Source organism: Rhagoletis pomonella, unplaced genomic scaffold (genome assembly GCF_013731165.1).
Source record: "Rhagoletis pomonella isolate Grant_MI unplaced genomic scaffold, Rhpom_1.0 Rhpom_scaffold_00006, whole genome shotgun sequence".
NCBI lineage: Eukaryota > Metazoa > Arthropoda > Insecta > Diptera > Tephritidae > Rhagoletis > Rhagoletis pomonella.
This window is the reverse complement of record NW_023458560.1, coordinates 31421453-31427193: the sequence shown is the minus strand read 5'-3', so window position 1 is coordinate 31427193 and position 5741 is coordinate 31421453.

Here is a 5741-nt window from a genome sequence, read left to right as displayed (position 1 = left end):
AAAAAAAAAAACAAAAAACATTACTGAAAACTTGATTGCCTAATTCTAATTAATATAAATATAAACAAAACAAAAGAAAAATAGAAAACAAAAATCGCATATATATACATATAAAAATACTGAAAAATAAAATTAAAAATAAAAACAAAAATGTTATTATACTTATTATTAATGATAAAAAATTAATAAATAAAAAATTTTATTTAGATTAATAAAAGTGCGTTTTTATTGAGTTCAGGGTGAGTTTTTATTATGTACCACGTTTATATAAACACGCTTTCTTGTTTAGGGTCAATCCATGTAAAATAATTTTATTAAATAAAATTATATAAATTTAAAAATGTCCTAATAATCCCTCTTTCAGTAGTAACCTCTTTTTAAATACATACTTAACTACATTTAATTAATCCGTTGAAAGATATTAAAAAAATAAAAAGCTGTAATTTTTGTCTATGGAAACTTTTACTTCATACATAATTACTTACCACTAGTCACAAAGACCTGTCCTACCACCATTCCCACGACAGCCGGTTCTACGTACCGGAATGACTCGGGTTTCACCCGACCAAGGGCTGTTGTTTCGGCGATCTAACCCCGTTTAGGTCGGCGAAGTATCTCAGAAGTTGTCCGTCCATAGGGCAACATTCACTACGCATTCTCCTACTCAGGGCTGGCATCGAGTCAAACCCTGGGCCAGAAATATACACCTGCTGTGTATGCCGAAGACGATTACACCACAACTCCACCTCAGTCAAGTGTAATGCCTGCGAGGGGTGGAGTCACCTCAGGGTCTGCTCGGGACTACGGACACACAGACAGTGGACCACGTCGTACGTGGCCCCCTGTTGCTCAAACAGAGCAGCCTCCACGGCAAACCATAGTCCGCCCGTGCAGCCCCACACACTCACACAGCAACCACACGCAGTCGCCACAACACAACAACATAATAACACCACAGACCGTACCACAGCCACCACAGACCACATAACACACACAACCGCACCACCACCCACACGCCGCCGCCAACAACTCCTGGTTCCCCCTACAATCTGCACGGTATGTCCGACCAGAATATTCCGTAATGTGACATCAGTCAAGTGCAACACCTGCCTTGGCTGGTGCCACTTTAGGGCATGTTCAGGTCTGCGTACCACGCGAGATTGGACGGGGAACTTCGAGGGCCCGTGTTGCGCTGCTCGGTCGCAGACTTCAATTGCGACGCCGCCCACCACCACCATAGGGCGGCAATCACCTCAGCAGCACACACAGCCAACGGCGGCAAGAACATACACCTCACTCACACCCCACATCACGACACGTCTCCCGAACCACATGAAGCTCCTCCAATTCAACTGTAACGGGCTACAGAGCAAGATTGAGGAGATAACCGTCTTCATGTGTCGGCATGGTATATTAATAGCTGCGGTCCAAGAGACGAAGTTGCACAGCAATTCAACTTTGTTGGTGGTGGTGGCTTAGCGTTCATCACGCACCACACCGTGCAGTATCGTCTTATTGAAGCAGACATCGACCGCAGGGATACCACCCTAGAATGTCAGGGCATCGCTATCCGGTCAGGCGATGTCGAGCTCGAAATATTTAACATATACATACCCCCTGTCACCTGCTGCCCGGCAGGATATCACCCTGATATAGGTGCGCTCCTCAGAGGTGAAACCCGTATGGTAGTAGGTGACTTTAATGCGCACCACGATCTTTGGCACTCAAGCCTGTCAAACGATCGTAGGGGAACAGACTTGGCTGAGCAGATAGACGATTCGACATTCTGCACGATGAACGACGACGCACCCACCAGGATTATGGGTAACTGCAGTAGCTCGCCAGACATCACAATAGTCAGCGCTGGTCTGATAAACAGCATAACGTGGCGACCTATGCTGACTCTAGCATCAGACCATCTACCCATAGTCATCTCGATTGATAAACCAACCGACTTTGCCTCCGCCAAACACCGGACCTATATCAACTTTTCCAAAGCTGATTGGAAAGGTTACGCGGAGTTTACCGAAAACACCTTCGCAGCGCTCCCCACACCAACCGACGTCCATCTCGGTGAACGTAAGTTCCGCAGGGCTATCACTGCTGCTGCAGCTCGCTTCATACCGGCAGGACGTATATCGGACCCACGTCCAAACTTCCCTGCCGAAGCGGCTGTTCTAGCTGATGAGCGTGATAGCCTTCGTCAGGCCGATCCCGGAGATCCCCGTATCAGGGATCTCAACGCGGAGATTCGGCAACTTGTAAACGTACATAAGCGGAAGAAGTGGGAGGAGCACCTGAAGACTTGTAATTTCACCTCTGGTGTGAGCAAGCTTTGGTCAACCGTGAGGTCATTGTCTAATCCGACGAAGCACGACGACAGAGTCGAAATTTCCTTCGGCGACCATGCTTCGTCGGACCCGGAGCGATGCGCGAGCTATTTCAGCCGGCAGTTCATACTGCATCCTCCGGTGGACAAAGCCAAGCGTCGAGTGACCAGAAGGCTGCACAAACTGCCAACAACTTGTGCCCCCCTTGCTTTCACTTGCGGTGAAGTTCAGGTGGCCATCGGGAAGGCGAAAGCCTCCAAAGCCATGGGTCCCGACGGAATATGCATGCTGATGCTGAAAAATTTGGGTCCTGCGGGGGTAGCGTACCTAACGGAGGTCCTCAATCTGTCAATGGCCACTCTCATCATCCCAGACATCTGGAAGGTGGGGAGAGTGGTCCCACTGCTCAAACCGGGGAAACCCGCCAACAAAGGAGATTCGTATCGTCCGATTACACTCCTTTCCCCGGTAGCGAAGACACTCGAGGCCTTGCTACTCCCGTACTTCACAAACCACCTGACCCCAGCGAAGCATCAGCATGGTTTCCGTAAAGTGCACAGTACAACAACAGCACTTAACGCCATAAACACTCAGATAACTCGTGGCCTTAACCGCAACCGTCCCTGTGAGAGAACGATTCTAGTAGCGTTGGACTTGTCAAAGGCGTTTGACACCGTCTGCCATTCCACGCTGGTAGAAGATATAGAGGCCTCCTCTCTCCCACAGAGGCTCAAACGGTGGTCGGCAAATTATCTGAGTGGTCGACATTCGTCGGTAATATTTAGAGACAAAACGAGCAAGCAGCGAAAAATAAAACAGGGGGTTCCTCAGGGTGGTGTCCTTTCCCCGCTACTGTTTAACTTTTATATTTCAAAGCTCCCTCAACCACCAGAGGGAGTCTCGATTGTCTCCTATGCCGACGACTGCTCGATCATGGCGACTGGGAATGGAATTGATGACCTGTGTTTGAAAGTAAACGGCTATCTCTCCGAACTTTCTCGCTTCTTCACTGCAAAGTGTCTAGCCCTCTCCCCTACGAAATCCTCCGCGACCCTGTTCACAACCTGGACGAAGGAGGTCAGGCTACCGCTGGGGATTCACGTCGATGACACACCAATTCCGACGGTGAATAACCCCAAAATACTCGGAGTAACATTCGACAGCCTGCTCTCCTTCTCTGCGCACTCAACCGCTATTGTCAATAAAGTACAGAGCCGCAACAAGGTCCTCAAGTCGCTAGCCGGCAGTACCTGGGGCAAAGACAAAGAAACGTTGCTGGCAACATACAAGGCAATAGGCCGGCCGGTTTTGAACTACGCAGCGCCAGTGTGGTCGCCAGGGACTAGTAGGACGCAGTGGACGAAGCTACAGACGGTACAAAATACGGCACTTAGGACAGCGACGGGATGCCTCCTGATGTCGCCTGAACACCACTTGCACGGCGAGGCGCAAATGCTCCCAGTTAAGGAGCATAATATAATGCTCTGCAAGCAGCTGTCTGCTTGGGTGGCCACTTCTGTGGCTCCCGATCAGGAACTGCTTGCAGAGCATTATATTATGCTCCTTAACTGGGAGCATTTGCGCCTCGCCGTGCAAGTGGTGTTCAGGCGACATCAGGAGGCATCTATATGAACTGACGGACGAAGTCCAGAGGTTCATTAAGCAACCTCTGGACCCGACAGCGTACAGACAGGCCCTGAACGGCATTCACAGGGACTCAGTCTCGAGTTATGTAGACTCTAGACCTGTGAATGCCGTTCTAGGCATACCACCCCCGGACATAGACGAGACAGAGCTTCATCTGCCTCGGGAGACACGCACTACACTCGCTCAACTTCGCTCCGGCTACTGCAGCAGGTTAAACTACTACTTGAGTAGGTTGAATGAGGATGTGCCGAACGAATGTCCGGCATGCGGAGAGACCCCACATGACTCGAACCATCTCTTCGCATGCCCGGAAAACCCGACAACCCTAACGGCCTTGTCCCTGTGGACAGATCCCACAGAAGCTGCACGCTTCCTAGGGTTGCCGTTAGTGGAACTTGACGACAACGACTGAGATACCAACCGATCTGGGCGGGATTGTTGTAGCCGCTACAACAACAACAACAACCTGTCCTACCAGTCACAAATTTAGTTACTTTCTAATATTTATATGAAGATTATATAAACCTAATTTGTATTGAAAATGAAAGCGTATAGTTTGTATTTACAACACAAAAACATGATGAAACCAAAAATTTATTTGCATAAATTTATTTGAAAAAATATTGATTACGTACTTACATATGTATGTATTTCATGTACACAATTAAAACAGGCTTATTAGTAACAGCGGCAGCACTATAGGCTACACTTCTACAAAACGGCCGATTTACCATGAATTCTGCCTTCAATTCTGTGACTTATATTATATAATATACGTATGTATCAGTGGTCATAAGCAATAACCGCCTAACAGGTCTATTCTGCACGTTACCGAAGATTTTGTAACCGGAAAATTTTATTACCAGCCAACCCTCTTCCCTACAAAATCCTCGGCAACCCTTTTTACCACCTGGATCAAGGAGGTGAGACTGCAGCTGGGTATTCACGTCGATGGCGAACCAATTCCGACGGTGAATGACCCGAAAATCCTCGAAGTTACCTTCGACGGTCTGCTCTCCCTTTCGGCACACACAACCGCAACAAGGTCCTCTAGCCGCTAGCCGGCAGCACCTGGGGCGAAGACAAAGACACGTTGTTGGCTACGTACAAGGCAATTGGCCGGCCTATTCTAACCTATGCAGCGGCTGTGTGGCCACCCAGGGGCTAGTAGGACGCCGTAGATGAAGCTACATACTTGCCAGAACACGGCACTATGGACAGCGACCGGATGCCTTCTGATGTCGCCGCAACACCACCTGCATGACGGGATACATATGCTCCCAATTAAGGAGCATAATATAATGCTCCTACACAATTCTTAGTAGGGTGTCACCGAAGTGGGCACCCGAACAGAAATTTGATTGCGGAAGAACCCTCGCCTCGACACGTCATTAGGCGTGTATAAGAACTGACGGACGAAGTCCAGAGGTTCCTAAAGCAATCTCTGGAAAAATATAGCAAATATTAAAAACAAAAAACCATTCATCCAGTGTAGTTTTTACATAAAAGTATGTACACACGTCTTATGTGGTTTGTTGCTGAATGTATCTTCAACGAAACTGCTATCAAATATTTGCACATGTATTGTTGCAGTACAAATAACTTGATTAGCAAAGAAAACGTGTTTATAGGTCGAAAAACAAACTGCGTATAATCATACTAACTTGATATGTACATACATAAGAGGTACAAATGTATGTACATTAGGGTGGGTCAAAAAAAAAATCAAGTAGTTTTTTTTCGGATCCGACACACGAAAACTAG